The 19,648-nt window shown below is 40.6% G+C and overlaps 1 protein-coding gene across 1 annotated transcript in view; it reads left to right on the top strand.

The window, feature by feature from the left end:
* DISC1 (DISC1 scaffold protein) overlaps window positions 1–19,648 on the top strand; it is a 214,368-nt gene that overhangs the window by 32,404 nt on the left and 162,316 nt on the right. The gene's annotated exons all lie outside the window — the stretch shown is intronic.

Raw genomic sequence — 19,648 nt, 5'->3', positions numbered from 1 at the left:
TCAGAGGGAGGTCTTGGCCACGTCTTGTGATTATACTTGCAAACGCTGAATTATGCAATAACCCCAAACTCTTGGTGAGGTGTATAGTTGTTTGGTCTTTCCAAATTTCCAACAATTTTTTCCAGTTTATAGTGCTATTTCTACTCATAGCTCTTAAACATTTGAACCAATTTGATTTTCAAGCAGGTGGGTGGTGTTTTGTGTTTTTTTTTTTTTTCTTTTTTTTTTCTTCTGGAAGAGCTGTTTGCAGATGAGGGTTGGATAGAATCTCTGCTTTACTGTAGTTCTATTATTTTGAACTAAAATGCTTGCTTGACAGATGGCTGTTATAACAGGACACAGAAACGAAGGCAAGTTGGCTTCTTTCCGAGGAAGCACAGTGAATTTGAGAGAGAAGCTAATATCTGGAAATAACTCTCAAAGAACATCTTACTTTGGATTGTACTTTTTTTCAGGATGGTGTGTACCTGTGGAAGTAAAATCCTTAAACCTAGCTATATGTTGAATGACGCTCTATATCTGAGGCTACTGATAAAATAAAAGGCAGTAGGTGCTGAAGGGGCAGAGCTTTTGTGACCCAGGAGACTTACTGGGAACTTGTAACTTGCAGTTGCAGGATGTTGAGTTGGATGTTGGTTTAGGGTGGATGGGACAAGTAGGGCTTTCTGTTGTGCTATTCTGTCAGAGCCTTGTTTGGCCATAAGCTTCTAGAAGCTTCCTGAAATCCATGGGTAAGTCTTTTTGGGTTTCATTTTTCACTTTTATAACTTTCCAGTAAAGCTATTAAAAGGATGGGGGGGAAGGGCTTGTACAAATTCTCAAAACTGAATCTTCTTTGCATGGATCTTGTCTATCGTGTCTTTCTCTGACAAACTCGAATAACCTCCACAAAAGGGTTTGGGTGGTTAAGAAAAGTAAGTGCTTATGTGAAGTATAAATTAGACTTAATTTTCCTTGCAATAAGACAGAAGCAGCACAAGCCTTGCAACTCTTCCACCTTGCCTGGGTTTCACTGTTGAAGACGCCAGTCTGAAATGAAAAGATAAGATTTTTTTTTTTTTGTCCATATCCATTTATTGTTTGGTGCTAGCTGAAACTGTGGACCAAGATGCTGTCATTCAAATGCTTGGTCTTGGCTTCTGTCTGCTAGCAGCAGTAACAACATCACCATTTCTTTTTATGCAGACTGTGTCAGGCTTATCCAGTTGCTATCGATATTTTTTTTTTTTTTTTTAAAAAAAAAAAAAAAAATCACGTAATTGGGACAGGATTTGAGCCAGTCACAATGTAAAGGTCTTAAAGTCCTTATCTCGCTGTCACGTAGACAGCTGGAAAACCGTCAGACTTTTTTTTTTTTAAACTAAAACAATATAGTAATGGCCAATGTTTACGAGAGGAAGGGCTGGTATACATTTCTTAGTACTTTCACTTCTTGTGTTTGCTTATTATGTGTGTAGCACATGCTTTTTCAGCAACTTCTTGAAACATTTTTGATGTCAACTCTCGTTTTGGCCCAGTTGTTTGATTTCCATCGTGTCAGAGCACGTCCTTGAGGTCGATCAGGATCTTGCTGTTGGTCTGCTTATGCACACACATTGAAAACGTGGTCATGTTTTCTGCATCTTTGATTCCTTAGCCAATATTGGAGAGGAAGCTGCTGTGGTCATGCAGTATCTCGCTTAGACTGTACAGCCTAAATATTTTTAGGAAGCGGTAGTATTTTGTGGGATTCTACTATGCTCTCTTATTTTAATCTTGGCCAGCATGAAGTGGTGCAGCTACGTCTTATGTTTCTGGAAGCTGCTTGACAAAAAGAAAATTGCTGAAGTTTCGGCGTACCATGTGCTTGGAAGCTTTCTCTAGTCCCAGCCATCTGTTGTCTAAAACTGACACTGCGGGCTACCCCTCCTATGATAGTCGGGCTCTATTTCTCAGTCCATGATGCAGCCAAGCTGTTACGAGACAGCCTGGGCCAGTCTTTTACAAACAAGCAACGAAAAAATACGAACAAAATAAGCAATTGTGGATAATTTAAGATCCTACTTGCTGAATTGAAGCATAGAGCTCTGATGGGTGTAACTTGGGAGAAGTGTTGATGTGCTGTCTGGACAGTACCCACTGAGTGAGTGACATGGCTCTCCTGCTACCCAGCCCATCTGCTTACTTTGCATTTGCAAAATCATGCAGCCCAATTTTATATTCAGGACAGACTTATCTTTCCCTTGCTCTTTAGAAATATTAACTCCAGATAAGAAAATTGTCTTTCATTTGCAATGTGACCACTGGAGACAGTATGACTATTAGTTCAACCAACAACTAGAAATTGATTTTGCTGCCCTTGTCTTACACTTAGGATATAAACATTTTAAGGGAGTGGGGAGATACCTGCCCTTTTTAATTATTGTCTGCTTAATAAATGACTGGATGTGGACAGAAACTTCTAGATGGCATGGTAACACAACTTCTGTGTAAGTGGGGATTAAAAAGATGCTGAATGACTGTGACTACTATTTGAAAGCAAACACACAAGTCTTGCAGTGTGAGTCCTCTGTGGGGAACTGATAATGCTGATTGCTGGTAGTGTCTGGTCAAATTCCTTAATAGGATATTTCTTGGAGACCTCTGTAGACCTTCCATTGCTTGTCAAACTCCTGCCAGGTGGGATTGCCTCAAGTCAATTAACTTCTTTCTCCTGAGGTTTCCCTCCTGTCCTCCATGTCGACATGCCCAGACCCAACTGCCCATGCTGGGATGTGTTCATAGTTCTTCAGGCATGTCTGCCCTCTCCGATGCTTCCCTGCCCTGCCTTTGTTATATGCATCTGTGTGTTCCTTTCTTTTCTTTAGCCCATGGAAGGTAAAAGTAGCAAATGTGCTGTTTTATGGGCATCTTTAGTCCTCTTAGGACAGTGTTAGAGCTGTGGCAATGAGCATTAATCAAAAAGGTGAAGAGGGGAACTTTCAAGTTTCTCGCACTCATATACAATAACATGCTTTGGACAAAGAGTTACTGAGTCTGTAGGAAATACTGACAGTGGGGGCATCCAAACTGATGCCAGGTAATGCAAGTTTTAAACTTCTGCTGTTGATACAATACTACCAGCCTAATACTAGTCAGGATTGCTGGTAGGTTTTGATCTGGGGAGTGGGAAGTGATTGGGACATCTCCATGCTTGCTGAGATTTTTAAAGCATGAAAAAGTAGATTAAACTCATGAGTTGGATTAGTTTGATGTACAGCAAAGTTAAACAAAAAGTGAGGTACTGTGAATCAGAGGCGTAATTCAGACATGGTGTTGGAACCAAATACAAATAAAGATGTACAGCCTTTTTGATTAGGTCATTGCAGAATGTACTATTCTTCTGACTTATTTCTGTGTGTTTATTCATGCACCCCTCTGTCATTCCCAAGTACCTCTGTATGTTTCCCTGCTGCTGATAGCTCACTGCAGAAATAGCATCTTAGAGAAAAGGCTTTAACGTTTGTGTTACTAGAAGCTCTCCAGAGTTCATTCAACGTCTTGAGAAACTGTCAGTGAAAGTAAAGAGCAAAACTAGTTTGGGTTTATATGTGCCATGGCATCATACAAAGCATCTGTTGCATTGCACCAAAGTGTCAGGGACAGTGTTGTAGACTGGAGCATCTGGAATGATGGTCTTAACAATAAGACCTGCTTATAAATGAGTGGGTTGCTATCGGATTTGTTTTTTTCATGATGTGCTGTACCTGAATATTTCTATGCTGTCCTAATATCCAGCCCTAAAGTGGGAACAGGTGAAGCTGACCTAAGATCTAGAATTACAATATCTACATTTTAGACAATCTTATTTCCAGTTTCTGCCTCTGCCTGAAGAAACTTTCAAAAGGTGTGTTGTAAGGAGGTACTAATGTGTAACCTGAAAAGTCGGTGTATGTGAGGCATACTGAGTGAAAGCCCACAGGAGACAGAGGCTTGAATTTGACATGCATAACAATGTAAGTTTAATAACAACTCTTGAATAAATGTGGTTTATAACATTTTTGTCTAGCTCTAGGTTTTCAGTTGTGCAAAATATATGGGAAATTTTTCTTTGTTTTCTTCCTGTTGTGTTGTGAGGCAGTCAGATAAGATTAGACTTGGACTATAGGCATAGGTGCTGACTTTCTGGAGTGGTGGTATTTTGCAAGGCTGATTTCTCAGAGTGGTATTTTGCAAGGCCATTATGACTTTCAGACAAGGTTTGTCACAGGGGGAAATATCTTTACGAGGTTGACCATAATCAAAGAAGCTTTTGGACACACCAGCTTGAGGAAGGACTTGTATGCCTGGAAGTTTGTCTTATTGTTCCAACTTAACTAGCTGCCCTGGCTGACTAGTTAGCAGCACAAGCCTTCTGCTACCTGTTTCATGGTTTTGTGGTAAAATGCATTATAAGCAATGGTGTGGTATTGTGATGTATGTGAGGGGAAAAGCCAGTTCGAGCTTCGCTTTACAAAATGGTAGACTCCGTGCTTACCATTGAAACAGTGAGAATATGACAGTTGCCTCTCTAAAAATGTCAGCTTGGCACTTTGCAGTAGTTGATAATATCAAGTAAGTTACAAGTTTTACCCGTTTCATTAAATCTGAATAACCAAGAGAACATGTAGATAACTGAAATCACTAACTAAGAAGGGTTTCTTTTTATGAAAAAGAAATACTGATCATGTATTAGAAAACTGGAAATTCAAAAGCAAGTAGTTTGGAATTTCCCATTGTGCATACCAATAGCAGTAAAAAAAATGTTGCTGGAATTAAGAATATTTTTATGGACTTCTTCTGGATGAATTATTACTAGCAAACAAAGTTCTCAAGTGTAGCAAGTACTGGGGAAACTTTTTTTTCAGTTTTGTTTTCAGCTGCAGGTGTCTTGGAAAACACTTTTTAAAGTTAATTATTTAGTAGTAAGACCATTTAAATTTTAAAAACTAAAATGAAAATACTTGTAGATGAAGAGTACATAATTTGCCTGCTGGATTTTTCCTGAAATCATAGGTGAAAAATGTGGTATCACTCAATGGTGTGACTTTTTCGTCTTTAATTTTCCTTACAGAGGTAAAGATCACACATGCAGTCACGCCAATGATCTGTCGCTTTTAGAATTGTACGTATTTTGAAATGAATCATGGCATCAGAAAAAGGCATATGAATAGGGGTGTGAATATCAGCCGAATTCTTGAATTTAATTCTGCTTTATCTGGTTTCAGAGTAAATTATTTTTAATCCTAAGAGTTTTATAGTTTTAAAGTAAAGTGTACGGTTAAAAAAACTCCAAACAATACAACCTGTAAGTGAATTTTTCTTGTGTTGTCAAATGCGTATGAAATGCTTTCATGTTTATAAAGGAAATGTTAAAGGTAGTTCACTTTTCATATTTCACCAATGAAACTTCCCTCTCTTCACGTCTGCTTCTCCTGTGTTTATGGCTTGAGATAAGAATTTCACTAATGTAATTAATTTTTCAGGAAAAATGCAAGGCAACCCTCTAAATATGTACAGACATACCATGTTATCCACTGAGGATGTATTGCCAAACAGTGTGTCATTTAGCAATGTGATGGATAGCAAAACAGTGTTTTCCGCTGTAAAAATTGATACAAGAGGGGCTTTTGACAATTCACAGGGACGGTGCAGATGATATGGCAGATAGAGTTTCAGAGAGAGGACCATCAGCCTCATCAGGTGGAGGAGATGCTTTCTGGAATGAATTGCTGTTCTGAGACTTGCATAAAGCCTTCAGTCTCAGGTGAAGCAGTTGAGAGCTCTAAGAATGGCAATCCTTTCCATAAAGCCAGCATTTCTTTCAGCTGACCGTACTGATGTTCCCACTGTGCTCTTTTTCAGTATGAATCCAGAGTGGCAGCAAGAACTTTCTCAGTGGGAGTCATCTGAAATGAAACTACTCTCTTAATTATGAGCATATAGGAATACAGAGAGAAAATGTTCCTGCTGTATGCTATAATGTAGTGCAAAGCCTACTAGTGGGATTTATTGCTGAAAAATCCTGATCTATCAAATACTACTCAAGGGGAACAATTTCTCAATCCTTAACGTGAGCAAAAGTCAAACTGGTGGTGAACTGGAAGCAGAAAGCTCAATAGTGCATTAGTAATTCTACTGAAGTCTTGTGTTTACAGGTTTGAGAAAGTAGCTCTGGTACTACACTGATCCTGACCTTCTCCAAATGTGTACAAGGAATATCTGCTACTCTGTATTCATAGGCCAATGTCATGCTTTGTTGCCCAAGAATCTGCTGTCCTGTCCTTTCAAAGAACAAACCAAAGGAATAAAACAAAAAAGCTCAGCTCTTTTAGGCGCACAGCAGTAATTAAAATCAAGCCCAAATTCATATTGAAGTGCAAGGGGTGTTGGTTTGAAATATCTTAATTATGACCTTTCCTTGCTGGAGAAAACACTTGTGAGCAAGAGCTGAAATTGCCTGTCACAGGCAGGCTTCAAGAGCTGGTTAATCTGGTTCCATCTAACTAATAACAAGAATGAAAATAGTGAGGAGTTCTGAACAAAGAAGTTCCAGTCATGCTATGTCATCTGCCTCGCCGGACCTAGGGCAAGAAGAATCAAGATGTACGAGTGTTTTAAAAAAAAAAAAAAATTTAAATTTCTTATAACGTTGTATAAAAGGACAAGATCTTCCAGGGAAAGAAACACTGAGATGTTAAGGAGGAGAAAGAATGAGAAATATTTGGGCGGGGGGGGCAGGGGGGAATCCAAAGTAGAACTATTCCAGAGTTAAAATTTAATTCTGTTTCAGGGCACTGTGCCTGCAGAAGCACTGCTACTGGAATAGCTTTCTGATATTAATTATTCTGCCATCACCAGTCTGTTCATGTCTGCCCATAGATAAGTCTTCTGAGTTTTGTGCAGTTTTACGTTTCCCGTCTCAGGTGCTTTTTTTTCCACGTGTAACTCCCAGGACTTGTAATGAGGAATACACAGGATTCAGTAGGATGCTGTTATTTCATTTAAATGACTCTTACATTTCTTCTTTTGGACATTTTCAAAAATAATCCTGCAGTTCCAAATAAGGAGGAGAGAAATCTGGCAGAGAAGTAAGTAATCTTCATTCCCCATGCCATGCACTGTATTTGTGCTATTATCAAATGTCTTAATTTTTTTCATTTATGTGCTGCTTTGCTTGTTGGTTGAACCTGCCTGTTTCTGTATGCAAGAGGTATTTCTTCTCTCCTCCTGCTTTCAAAATACTTACGCTCTGCTTACCTATAGGTGTTGTATCAACTGACGCATTCAGTCTGAATATTTAGGGGCAGCCTTACATGCTCAGCAAAACTATTCCATTGCTATTACTTCTCTCGGGGTGGGGGGGAAAAGGGAAAAAAGCCTTTTCCTTTTAAATCAAGCAAGGAAAAGGCAAGGCTGCACGTCTGTGTGTGAATGGATAATGCCTCCCCAGTGTAAACAGATGGGAGTTACTCAGAAGCAGTGTGGGCAGCAAAGCAGCTGAGCTGTATTGGCTTACTTTCTTCTCTTGTGGCACACTTACTTGTTGAATGCAGGAAAAAAATGATGTTATGTCAAAAAACGTGAAATGAAGCTGCTTTCGCTTGTTGAAGTGTCCTGAAAAATGCTAATTTTGCTCAGATGAGGAAAAAAAATAATTCAGTTCCTATCCAAGCCAGAGCTCAGTTGTGTGCTGGCTGTAGGAGACGTAGGTCGTGTAAGGGCTGGAGTCATTTGGGGGGATAACGCAGCAGGCTTGGTTCTGCTGGACAAGCATCCCTTGGGTTGTAGCTTTAAGGAAGCAAGCTTGGACTTTGACTTCAACAAGCCTGTGGTTGAGAGTTTTCTTGTACGTCCGTGTATGCTCCTGTAGGGACTGTGCTTTTAGTGGTGTCAGCCACATTTCCTGGCCTCACTTGTGTGCAAGCAACAGCATTGTGTCTCCTGTTTCTCTGGAGTTAGAGGCCAAGTTTGCCTCGCATGCTGTGCCTGCTTTAATTTGTCTAGAAGCCCTTTTTTCACTGCTTTAATTTTATAGGGTGTAATTGCTTAATAGAAGCCTTCTTGCGAAGTGCCTCTAATTGTTGTTCAGAGTAAATGCTGTTAAGAGCAGCTAATAACGAACTGAACGGTTGCCTACAAAAAAAATCAATTTTTATTTCAGAAGTTAGGAGGGATTGAAAATTAGTTCTTCAGAGAAGCTTACCCTTCTCGTTCCTAAAAGCTTTCCTGTCTCTCCTTGCCTGAGAGGCAGCCTTTCCTCTGTTTCTGTTAGAAAAGTGAACTTTTGTGCTCCAGTTTCCACACTCCAGAGTTCAGCGTGCTGCCTGGCCTTCTTTCCGCTTACCCAAGTTATTTCTTTCTGTAACAGATGTGGGCAGGTCGATGGCTTGTGTACCTTCCCCACTGCTGGAGCAGGGATCCTAGAAGCTGGGTGTTCTTAGCCAAGATAGATGTGGGGTTTTTTAATTTCTTTCATGTAAGGCAGATGCCTGGGGGGTTCATATTTCTTTGTAGAAAGATCTAAAGTGCTGTTGTTTGGATGGTTGTTTGTTCAGGTATGTATAGTTGATGCCTGTTAGTTCTAAGGAATGTCGTCTTTCTCATGCTTTTTTATACAATCTTAATTTCTTTTCCCCATCCATTACAAAGAGACACTGTATGTCTGCCTAAAATTACCGAAGTCCATTTTTAATATTCAAGATTTATCTGTCATGTAGTGCAACAGTAGATGTTGTTCCTAGTATCTACAATGTCTACCTAAAATAAATATTGCCAAATGTTACCTGTGGTGCAGAATTTCTTGAAGTACACTTGGGAAAGCAAAGAAAGCATTTATACTGCCCTGGAGGGCAACCAGAAAGGCTACCTATACCAAAGTACACTGGATAACCTTTGGAAAAATCAAGAAAACAATGTGAAATACTAAATTTTTTTTCAGTTCTCTGCAGGCCAATTGACTCTTGACAGTTGGAGGTCTTTTTTGAAGTGATGTATATTGTACAAACCTATCATCTCAGCTTCCAAGAGAGTAGACAAAAGATACTGGGGCTAGCTAAAGGTCACAAAAAATACCAATTGCCCCTTCTATGCAAAGGGGCTTAAAGCAACATCCCAAACTGACTTGCAGAAGGAGAGGTACAGAGGGGCTGGATCTTCCTTGATGTTAATATTCTGCTGAGCTTAGGTTAACTAACGACCACAGATTTCTTTTGAAGGTTGAAGCTGTGGCAATGCTTATTTCTAGTCAGAGAATGTTGTTCTTCGGAGCTCAGGGTAAGGTCAAAAAGTTGAATGAGTATTTCATCATTGCCAACTCTCACAAAATTCATGACTGTCCTGCTTCCTCCTATCAGTAAGGAGGCCAATTTGGCCTCGAATACCTATTTGAGAAATGTCCTGTAGATTTGGATGTGTTTAGCAGTATTATGATGTGTTCAGTGCCGTACTGCCTGTGCATGGTCTTTGTGTGGGTTATGCTCTTGCCATGCTTGTTTTTCAATCGATATTTAAATGGCCTCTTCCTTCCTTATTGCTTTGCTGCTTGCAAGTGTAGGTGGCTGCTTGCTACTGAAATCTGTGGGAATGACCATAATGAAAAAGAGAGTGTTAATTACCAAGGTAACCCCAGTGGGAAATACGGTTCTGTCAGAACTGCTGTCCCCAGGTGGATTCTGTGCTCTGGGGTTTTGCACTTGTTCATTCAGAAATGTGCTGCTTGGGGTTCACTTCTGGCGAAAGGGCTAACAAATGGTTATTCTTTACTGCCTTAACTTTGGCCATGAGGAGTTGCCAGGGCTCCTACTGTGCAAATTCAGCCCCAGCAGATGCTGTTTTAAAAGTGAAGATTTCCAGTCTTTTAGGCATGGGAATTGTGCATGAAGAAGAGAGCATCCTGCGTGCACAGGACAATATGAGGACTGTAGTGACTGTAAGGCAAGAAGCTTGCTTTCCCATGTCTACCACTCTGTTCCCATGCCCTCATCTTACAACACTAGGATATCTCCTAGCAGTAACTTTTCTTCCCTCCACTCTGTGTTTTAGGAAGGTGCTTGGCAAGTGTCTTTTGTCTCCTTCCCTGAGTTACAGGTTCTTCCTCTCCTGCTTGTCACCTGGTGAGCAGGGCTTGAATTGGATCCTCACCTGCTAATTGTGGTCCCCTGAGGGTGGTAGTGGATATTATCAGCCTGCTGCTGTGTTGTGTTTCTGTGCCTGTAACTGTCGTCTGTGCTGCAGGCTCCGAGCTGGTGCAAAAGTCACTCTGCTGCCTCCCTGTAATCTGAAGTCGAGATAGGGACATGATGACAAGGGACATCTTCCTTGTCCTGTTCTCTCGAGTTAATTTTCACCAGACTGGAAAGCTATTGACCTTTTCTTAGCAGGTGGTGTTTCCCTGCATTCCTTTCTTTGCAGCAGCCTCCCAGGAGCCTGAGAAGCAACAGTTGCATGTATGAAAGGAGCTGGAGGTCAAGCCACTGTGCTCTTTAGTGTGGGAGGGAGCTGCACACAGTATATCTGCTTGCATCAAAACTGGATGCTGGTGGTTTGAATCTGTGCTCTCTGGAAACTAGTAAAAAGGATTTAGGTGGTGGCAGTGTGTGTTTCTGTGTGGTGTTTTTCTGCTGAGTGTGAATGGTTTGGGTCAGATTGTGCAAGGCCATCCTCAGCTCCTAACAAAGTTCCCTGTCCCTTCCTGAGGCTTCAGGCTTCTATGTGGGATCACAGGAGATCAATTCTGGCAGGAAGATGTAACAGGAAGAGGCTGGGTTAAACTTACCCTTTGCTGTCCTGGTCTGTTGGTAGTGAGAGAACAGGATTGTACTCCTGGCTTCCTCTTTCTATGCCTTTTGTCCTTGGTCTTGTCAGAGCTTCCTATGTTGGAAGAACAATGGGAGTGTTGTTTTTTTTTTTAAAGCAAATATTTACATTGAATCATATACCTTTTGCTTTCTCTTTTTCCCAAGAGATTGTAGAGAATACATTGAATGTGTGGCCTCAAATACTCTACTTTTCTTCTAGATTTCTTCCTGCTTTCTGTTGTTTCCCAGCCTAACCTCTCACCTCAGAGTGCATTCCTTGAAACCTCTGTGCCCAGTGCCTGCAGTTGTCATCCTTTGTGCTTTCTGCCATACTTTCTACTGCAGCTGGCAACATTTGCACCTTCTGAATCATTTGCATCATTGTTCCTTTCCTTCCTTCCTCCTTTTCTGTTTCTATTAGTCCTGTGCAGTCTTTCTTCCTGCCCCCAGTATCTCCAGGAAATGCCCAGGCTACCTTTAGCACTGGGAGTGGAACACCTGTATTGAGCTATCTTGGGACATCCCAGCTGACCTGGCTTCTGAAGCTCATACGTATCTTTGTTTCTTCCTTTCCAAGTCACTGCCTGGAGCTAAAGCTGCTGGTGGTCTGATTTCTTCCATAGTCCTGATGTGACTGCAGGCGTGCTGGCAGCCTGCTGGTCTGAAGTTCAGCTGGAATCGCCGCTTGCTCTAACCACATTGGGTGAGCTTCACACTCTGGCCTGATAAGAGCCTTGTGGCCAGCCACCAGCAAGATTTTAATCCTATTCCAGTCTTTTTTGCCAGAATTTGAGGAAATCTGTACTCATTTCACAGCTAGGGCTCGTTGTTGATGGATTTAGGTAAATAAGCCAAAGCCTTGTTTATATGTGAAAAAAATAGAGCCAAGCTAGGAAAGGAGAAGAAGCCATAGTGCTAGAGGATGTCATAATATCTAAATATTGTAATCCTTTCCTTAGAAAATAAGTAATTTAAAGAGTCAGGTTAAGTATAAGGACAAATGATGGTTTGTTTGGTTCCCAAAGGAAGATTTGTGAAACTGGATGGAGTGACCAGGAATGTCTGAATTGGACAACAGATATTTTTGCTACTTATAAAAGATTTTATTTCTAACTTTTTGGGAGTTTTATGTTAATTCTCTTGTCTAATAATAGTGGAGGAAGAAGGTGAATATAAGTTAGAATGATGACAGTGCAAATTTAGCAGCACCAGGGAGAACTACTGTAGAATTCATTTGAAAAAATAAAAAAGGCTTTTGATCATCCGTGAAGTTCAGTAACGGGGATATAATGTAAGAGACAAGGTAGTTGTACAGAGAGAAATATTCTATAGGAGTTTTCTGAAAGAATAACATTCAGACTTTTACTTTCTTTGAAATTTTATGCAAATGCTTTGTTGCGTTTTTATTATACTCTTTCATGTATTTGACACGTTGGCTATTGTACCTGATGGCACCTTCTGCTTAAATCTGTTTAAAAAGTGTTTCTGGAAAAGGTTTTGGAAAGTTAGCACAATGGAATTTTGTTTGACTGTTTATTTCTTAATGTTCATCATAGCATAATTGCATTAAATATAAGGTATGGCAGTCTGGTAATTCCTGGAGCCTGCTGAAGGAATCCGTAGGATTTCCTGGCACCTGAAGCATGTACAGTGTTCCAGAGGCTGGCAGGCTGCCCCTGTAGGCCTTTCTCTTCATCCTTTCAAATGCTGAAACATCCAGTTGTCACTGCTGCAGGGAGGATCCTGTGCTGGATGGACCCGAGTCTGATCTGGTCAGGCAATTCTTGTCACTTCAAGACTCTCTTTGTTTCTTCTGCTGGTGTAATATGCCCATGTTCTGTTGTATGTACTTACGTGCTGCTGGATTGTGCTTGGAAAGATAGAAGGTATCACCTGTAAACTTTTCTTTCCAGTCCTTTGTAAAAATAAAAAAATCAAACATTTTTCTTCCACAATTTAGACTCTTATATCCACTCCAGCCTGCAAATAGGCTGCACACCTGAGAATCCCACTGACTTCAGTGGATATCAGATTCTTTAGATTATTAAATATGGATTTTTAAGCTTTCACCTCTTCAGGTAGGAGGTAGCTGGCCAAGGGCAAATTTTATTTACACAGTTAATGCTTTTATTTGATAATGTTTCCAGGTAAACATAAACAACTTTCTCCAGAATGGGGGGTGTTATATTGTTTTGTGTTAATGCAGTTACAGTTAAAGCATCCACATCTCAAGGGGCATTCATCAAACACAGTGCTTTGTTCATGTCAAAGTAAAAGACTTCAAAATGGTATTTCCTGTCTGTTACTGAAAAGCTAGAAAACAAAGATCTTCGAGACTAATTCTGTTTTCTTCTGGATGTTCTATGCTGCAGCTGCTTGCAACCTGATACTGTGATGCTGCCATCGTTCATAGTGCTCATCACTGAAGAAACCTACAATTCCATTATGGCTTTCTAAGGTCTTGATAGTGTTGTTACTGAGTATCTTTGAATAACTAGTTGAATTTGACACACTTAGGAAACATGCCAGAGGGTAAAACAAACATCACTCCCATTCTTGCATGTGGCAACTGAAGTGACAGTGAAGAGGTCTGTGAAGAATGCCACCCTGTCCCTTGGCCAGCTTCCAGCCTTCCCTTCCCTGTGGAAATGAAAACCTATGAAAGGAGCTATATGTTACTATGCTATGTCGGATCTTTTTTTTTTAATGGAGCAATAATGCTTTGAAGGAGAGGTATGTGGTTTCAGATATCTGTACTTTATCTCTTACAATAGTTATTGACATGATGGCCTGATTCTGTTATTAATGTGGTGATGTTATAATTTCCATTAGCCTCATTCTGGAGACATTAGAATCACAGAATGGTTTGGGGTGGAAGGGATCTTAAAGATCATCTAGTTCCAACCCCCCCTGCCACAGGCAGGGACACCTTTCCACTAGACCAGGTTGCCTTAAACACTGCCAGGGAGGGGGTATCCACAACTTCTCTGGGCAACCTGTTCCAGTGTCTCACCACCCCCACAGTAAAGAATTTCTTCCTAAGATCTAATCTAAATCTACCCTCTTTCAGTTTAAAACCGTTCCCCCTCGTCCTGTCACTACTTGCCCTTGTAAAAAGTATTCAGGTAGTCAATGTTTATTCTCTATCTTAGGGACAGAGTTGCAGCTGTCTCTGTTTAAATTTTTGTTTATTGTTGTTTTTTCTTTTTTTTTTTCCTTCATTTAATCTAAAGCTTTCTTAGGATGCACACAGTTTCTAGTTATATTCAGCTGGCACCTGGGAAATGTGGTAAGACCTAAGTAGCTTTGCAACAAATCCGGAAGTCTGGTGCTTACAATTGGAGCTCTGCACACTATGGTGAGAAAGGTCCTTGGATTTTTTTTGCTCTCGGAGTCCACTGTGTAAAATCTTTCTACTACTCTTCCCAGTAACTGCAAAATTTCTTCCAAACTTGTCTTGATGATACAGGATCTGAATCTGATGTGCTGGTGTTCAATTTTTAATCTTTCATTAATAATGGAAACAGAGTACACTGAGTTGTATATGAATCTCTTTTGGATTGATGTAGTGAGACGAGGTGAATTCCTTCTCCTTCTCTTCCATCATTGCGCAACACAAACCAGGCTTCCTCGAGTGACGAGGGTCGTGCATCTGTGTAAGTTGGGTTGTTGCTCACTTAGCCTTAGGATTTCAGCTCCAGCATTAAAGTGGCCTAATGCTAACTTTTGTATTTTGCAACACACTGTGATGTTCCAAATGATAGAGTGATACTTTTTGGAGAAGTAGGTAAAAGTTTTGATGAGAGAGAATGAATTATTATGCAGGAACAGGAAGATAAAAGAAAAAAAATCCATCAGATTTTCTTTTGGTAGTTTTTATATTAGACTATGTGATCATATTTGCTTCTTGCTATTTTAACTGTAGGCAAGCCACTTCACTCTGAAGCAGAGGAGCTGTCCATAAAATGGGTATGTTGTCGCTTGCTGTACCAGAATCTTCAGAGTTTTAATTAAAGACTGAAAAGCCCTTTGAGCTCCTATTGTGATTGCAGCTTCAGAGTTGTCAGGTGTTGCTACCAATAAATGCTGACATTTTAATTGTCATGTTTTTATGGAGAAGTTGTCCTTGTGTAATTTTGTGTATAATAGTTGATGTACTTGTGAAGCTGTAGAGCCTGTAGGTTAAGCTGTTCTCATTAGACTCTATGGGCTGCAGGAAAATGACAGTAATGTTAGTTTGTCTTATCTTGGGAAAATAATGAAGGACTTTAACTGCCCTATTTTTTTTTTCCCTATCATGTAGATTGCAACAAAGTTATTTTCTATAGTAGCAATTATTGGACAGAATGACCTTTACCAATTTATGACATTGATGTAGTGGAAGGGACATTTTTCCACTTGACCTTTATGCAATGTGTCGGCTTGTCCTGTAGCACTAAGTGAGTTGCAATTGACAGATTTGATGGAACACTAACTTGACAGGAGCTTATTGTTGGAAGAAGATATGTGTTGAAATGTGGAGCCTCTAGTAAATAACATGATAAAAGTTATTTGCATATCTTCCATCACTAAGGAGCTTCTTGCTTAGAAAAGAGTGCTGCCTAAGTTGCAATTTGAATGCTGATTAACTGAGATTCTAGCAAAACAGTAATCGAACAGTATGTTTCAAAGTCAAACCTATTGTTTTCTTTTTCCTCTCTTCATTGTTCTGTAACCGAATAACAATGGTTTTCTGTATTTTAACCTTGCTTTTTGTATTAACACCTCTGTCCATAAAAGGAAGCAAAATAAAAGTCAGATAAACAGTTTTCAGTATATGATGAGGAAGACATGTTGCCCAAGAGGATAGGAGGATGTGTGTGTATGCATATATATACACCCCCCCTTCCAAAGATGGATGGATATATATATATATATATATGTATGAGTAATTTCTTTGGTTATTTATTAATATATTAAAGAAATAATGGTCAGATAATTCTGTGAAGAGAGAAATTTTGGATGTGAGGAAGAACGGGGAGCTATGAGCACGCCTTAGGGTGAGGGTGGATAGTGTAAAGAGAACCGTAAAGGATGGCTAAACTGTCCCTACCTCACTGCTCCAGCTGGGAAGTGCAGAGGACAGCTGCTCTTCAGATCTGTTGAAATAAAGCAGGGAGAGGATTGTTCTTTTTGAGGAGAAATTTAAAAGCAAAGAACAAAAGTCAGTTATTTCAGATGTCGTGTTATAATCCATTATCTCTTTCTGCCCTGGTTGAAGGTTCTGATACTTCCTGTAAATAAAATAATTCCACTTACAAAATGGATAAGACAAAGTTGTAGTGGAACCCAGAATCTGTCTGAGACTATTCAAGCAATGAATCATCATGGCTTTTTAAAACTATTGAGCAGCAGGTTTGATAAAAGAGCAGCAAATACCATCTGTCTGATCTACATATTTTACCACATTTCTTCTCAAGCTGTCCAGTTGAGGTGAAGTAAAAAGGAGCTGAATGGGTGTGGAAGGGGAAAGCAGCTATCTTCTGTTGCATTTACAGGAGGTATTTGGAAGGGAAAAAAAAAATTGTTTATAGAGGTTGCTGTTTAGACACATTAATGTAATCCTTACTCGTTATTTCAAAGACATACTGCTCAAACAATATCAATAGAAGGGGATGCTGCTGGACAGAATCAAGGTTCTATCCAGCCAAGGGCGGCTGGATATAAATGTTTATTTTTCTATGGTAAAACCACTTACTAAAACTATGGAGGTGTTGTGGGTGTACTGGCATAGAGTGAAATTCATAGCAGGATTCACTCCTGTAGCAATACTATTTAATCATAACTCATGAAGAGGGTAGAGATTAGTTATTGTGAAACTGTATGCTAATAAAAACTTATTTCTTGCAGTGTTTTCATTTGTAGTTAACACATGCTACAGAAGAGAGTAGGCTTTAATGCATCTGTTTTATGTGCTTGCAGGAGATGTGTAGAGAGCTCAGCTGCAGGGCTGGAAGCAGAACCCACATCTGGTGAGCTGCAATTCTGGGGCCTACAACAGGATCACACATGAAAGACATCCTGTCTTTTGTGTGTGGGTTCATATTAAAATGGCAAATCACTCATCCTTTCTGGAGCACCTGCTTTTCTGAACCCCTTCTGGAGAATGTGGCATAGCCAAACCTCTCTCCTCAAGCTTGGTTTATAGCAGGTGCCCCTGCCCTTGCCTCTGCAGGCCAAGTCCTATCAGAGTCCCACTCTGCTCTTCTTTCCCCTTCCCTCGTGGCTCTGATTCTCACGTGGTGCTCAGTCAACACAGATACTGGTGTGGCAGCTTTAATTTCCAGCCTGAGGAGGCTCTCATTAGCAGGTGGAGAGGCTGCTGGAGGCAGTGGAACTTCATGGGCTGAGGCTGGAAGAAGGCAGTGTGCCTGTATTTAAAATTTTGAACTCTAGTAGCATGAAGCATGGAGACCAGTAAAGGCACCTTGGCACTGCTGGGCTCCACTCGGGTTGGACATGTGAGAGGCTCTTTGTGGATCTGTGTGCTGGAGGAGGTGAAGCTTCTTTGTGGTGGCTGTCGTTGGGTGGGCTCTGCTGTTCCTATGTGAATGTGATCCAGCTGGGCCTCTGACTGTGTTTGGTGGTTGCTGGGATGTTGCCTCATACCTAACTGCTTCGCTGAATGAGGACACAAGTGGAGTTAAAGGGCTGTGGAACTTGCCTGAAGAGCATTTTGGTCTTTTCCCTACTGACTTCTGCTGACATCCCCCTGCAGCCCTGCCCGCTGCCCTGTGTGTTTCGGGGATAATTCTTGTGCCTGACACACTTCCAGGAGCTCTGTGCTGGGGCAGCGGGGACAGCTGCAGAGCCAGGATCAAAAGAATATCATAAATGTGAAAAAAGTAAAGTGTGTGTGTGAAAGGGAGGAAGGTAGGGGAACAATGATTTAAAAAAAACAACCAACCAAACAAACAAAAACCCAAAACCAAAACAAACCAAAACCCAAAGACTCCAGGATCCCGTTTTTCAAATAGGAAAGAGAGGCTGGGCTTTATCTGCTTTTGAAATTAGAAAATTAAGGGGTGACTCCGGGAGGTAATAGTCTTTATAGGGAACAGAGTCCTATAAAAGAAGAAAAGGGCACTAACTTTTAAGAAAAGGTCAAATTATGAAAGGGATAATACAAGGTTTCTTATGCAAGAAGCAGTTCAAATTGTGTAATTACAGCAATTCTTTTATCTGAAGACCTCACAGAGGTGTTAATTAAGCCTAATGAGGCCCCTATGGAGCAATTGTTACTGTCTACGTTTTTACAGACAGAGGACCTAGAAGCTGAAAGAAATGAGGTTATTCGTTTGAGATCGTGTAATGCAGCACTGTAGAATTGGTGCTCATGAGAGAATAGGCAGAGCATGACTTGAAGCCACCTGACACAGCCATGGGCAGGACCCTTTCCGTGGAAGCATGATGTATATCTCTACTGCTTTTTTTTTTCCTGAACATGTAGGTATGTGTTAGATGCATAAAAAGAAACTGTAGACTAAGAAAAGTCACTCTTTCTAGATGGGCTGTCTTGATTATACCTGTAACTCCTCCCGTTTTTTTAATTTTTTTTTTTTTCTAACGTTATGATTAAAATTTGCAGGATTCTGTGATATTTAGGTTAGCATTCAGTGTTTTGAGTGCCTTATGGGAACCAGCAATAAGGAAAATACACCTATGTTGGTGAGGTATGGTATGTTAATTCGTGTGTTAGCTTCAGTCTTTCCAATGCAGAGCAGACAGATTGTTTTGTGAGCTCCCTGCAGGGAAATCAAACAAGTCTTTACTGTTGTTTTTCTTCCTATGATACTCTTGAGCTGATGATAATTCCACAGAAGTTCTATACAAATGCTGGTAGATGGGTGAGGGAGGGAAAACAGAGGATTTTGAGATACTCTTAGAACACTGTGTTTGTAGGACATCGGACTTTTGAGTGAGTCATCTACGCCTTTCCTCTGCTTCTGACCATACCCCAAATAGTGTGCGTGGCTGCCTGCCTTGTATTCGTTCCAATCTTGGCAAATTCAAGATTAAACCTGTCAAATTTGCCAACTCTTTATGTCTGAAAGGCTCCATAACGGGTTGAATGCGGCAGGTACACTGACTCTACCACTACCATGATGTGTTGGTATAGATATAAGAGGGGCGGTGCCCCTGAGTCGCCAGCTCTGATTTGCACCCTATTGTAATACTGTATGGACTGGATCACTTATAAATGACCGTGCTGTGGTGGAGATCTGAGTTTTTCAACGCTTTATTCCTCACATGCAGAATACGCAGCTACTGTTTCAAGAGAAACGTGTTGTATCTGCTCATCTTCTGTAACAGAGACTTGCAGGCCACGAAAGGGGAAATAGCTCAGCAAACCAAAGTAATTTTTAGAATAAGAACTTGCAGGGTTGGTTTTTTTTGAGTTTTTATATGGGTCAAAATGAAGAGCAGTCCATGGAAGTATATTGCTTCCAGTACAAAGTCATTATCTGCGAGGGATACCTGGGACCTGTTTGCTGGTCATCAGTGGGTCTATGCTACTTGTGAAAATATAACCACTCAGCAACATAATGGATAAGAATCTGTTTTGGAAGACTTAAAAAATATTTAAAGCTAAAGACTGCTTTGGGCAGTTTGTCTCCCTTGGGTTTCTATGCCAGTTAAGGGAAGGTCTTCTCATTTTCACACAGTGGAACAATTCATGGCAGTAAGTAGGTAGTGCGAGGGCTGTAACACGTGCGTAGGGAGCAGGAGAAGTCTCTGTTTCAGGGCAGTGCTTTGGCGGAAGGTGGTGACTTGCAGTGCAGTATGTTACACCACTGCGAAGCTGCTGGCAC

Source organism: Nyctibius grandis, chromosome 1 (genome assembly GCF_013368605.1).
Source record: "Nyctibius grandis isolate bNycGra1 chromosome 1, bNycGra1.pri, whole genome shotgun sequence".
Classification (NCBI taxonomy): Eukaryota; Metazoa; Chordata; class Aves; order Nyctibiiformes; family Nyctibiidae; genus Nyctibius; species Nyctibius grandis.
Note: the sequence above shows the minus strand (reverse complement) of the source record. Positions and strands in the feature narration are given on the sequence as shown.